Here is a 1,932-nt window from a genome sequence, read left to right on the forward strand (position 1 = left end):
ATACTGATGTATTTATTAAACTCTAACATAGTATGACTTTCCCCTAATACATAATGTATTCTACATTGAAAAGGATGTTCATATTTAAGATCAATAGAAATCAAACAAAATTTCATTACATTTCAGGAGTAATACTCAAATCTGAGGAAAACATAAGTAGCTTTACAGAGAATATCTACTGTCCTTTAATATTTTTCAATCTTTGGAAATACATCAAAAATGCTGTATGTTTTCCACTGCCAAATGTGATAGACTAAAGTACTCCTCAGATTTTGTAGGATATCTTTGAAAATGTGTACAGCAGAAACCTCCCAATATTATTGGGTGGCTTATCAGGTCTATCAGCCCATTCATATGCCCTTCTTTTCTAAAGGGTTGCCTTAGTAACTCTCCAACAAAAGTAGTTTTCTGCAGCTTTCTCCAAATACTACCCACGTAATTGCTCAATTTAGTCATTGCAGTGGGGGCAGGAAATAATGTATCTCAAATTTGGTTTGCTTCTGAATCCAACAGTTTGGAGACCAAAAACCTAGTAAAAACAGCTATAAGTGTCAGTTCTGTTAAAACAGCAATCATATGCAATACTATAGAGGGTTGATGGATAGAAAACAATTTTCTTTATTATTCCAGGGAAGGATAGACTGATTAAATTTAGTCTTTGTAAAATGAAGTGTGCATGTTAGAGTTTAAAGGTAACTAAATACTCGATTAGAATCATAAGAATACCTTTCAAAGCAATAAAGGAGAAGGGGAAACAAACAAACAAAAATCCAATAGAAGGGTAGAAAATGAACAGGAGTTGATCTAAGTCTAGTGACTAGGAAATTCTGCCTACCAGTCAGACATGTAACATATTTAATTTCAAGTTAACATAATTTCTATTCCAAGCCCCCATTCTTCAATGAGACTGAACCTTTATCTCAGTAAATTAAGTAGGCTTCTATTTCCAACACTTTTCTCACATTAGCAATGAAACTACAGCATGGGGAATGCATGAGGAGAATTAGTGATATAGACCTCCATTGTTGATGACAAAGTATCCCGTGACACGTATAAAGTACTTAGCATGGTGCTTGGCACATAGTGAAAGTTAGCCATTTGATCTCTCTCGATTTCTGAGGCAAGAGTAAAAATTTCACTAGCTACCTCTTTAGCAACTCCTGTGGTGAGTGTGATGACAGTGGTTTGCAGAGTACTGTGTTTTCATGGAGAAGAATTGAGGCAGTGTTAGCTTAACATGACCTTTGGAAGCGTGGATAAAGCAGAAAGAGGGATATTGTGTGCATAGATTGCTCGTAGATCTGACATACTGATATATTTCTACTTTATTATTAATAAATATATATGGTATGCATATTAAGGGTTCTAATGTTTAAAGTACTTTCATGATACATTTTAAGACACATTATACATAGGATAAAGAACTCAGTCTATGGAGTCAGACAAACATATCAGAATACAGTCTTATAAGTACTGGTTACATACTTCTATGTGCCTCTGTTTCTTCTGTAAAACAGTCAAAATCCATACTGTGTTAGTCCATGTTCTCCAAGAAGGAGCCATAATGAGAGAAGTTAGCCTGCAAGGATTTTGTTAGGGAAAATGCCAATAAGAGGCAACAGAGAGCAGGCCGGAGGAAGGTGGAAAAGGCATCAGATCATGACACACTCTGACCTCAAAGGAAGAAGAAAGGGAATGAAGGAAGAATCTTAGATCACCATTTAGTCTAAAGCTTGTTCAGAATAGCCTTCAGAAAGTCTTCAAGTCAAACTCTCTAGTCAGGGGAGTCTCTTACTTGCCCAAGAACAAGCCTGCTTTAGTACCCCTGCCACACAAATCACCGGCTGGGAGCAGCCCCTAGGAAGCATGGCCTGTGAGAAACTGAGGCAATGACTACAGTGGCTGGGGGCCTTCTTTGAATTCTATTATATT

The sequence above is a fragment of the Crocuta crocuta genome, unplaced genomic scaffold (assembly GCF_008692635.1).
Source record: "Crocuta crocuta isolate KB4526 unplaced genomic scaffold, BGI_CrCroc_1.0 scaffold1129, whole genome shotgun sequence".
NCBI lineage: Eukaryota > Metazoa > Chordata > Mammalia > Carnivora > Hyaenidae > Crocuta > Crocuta crocuta.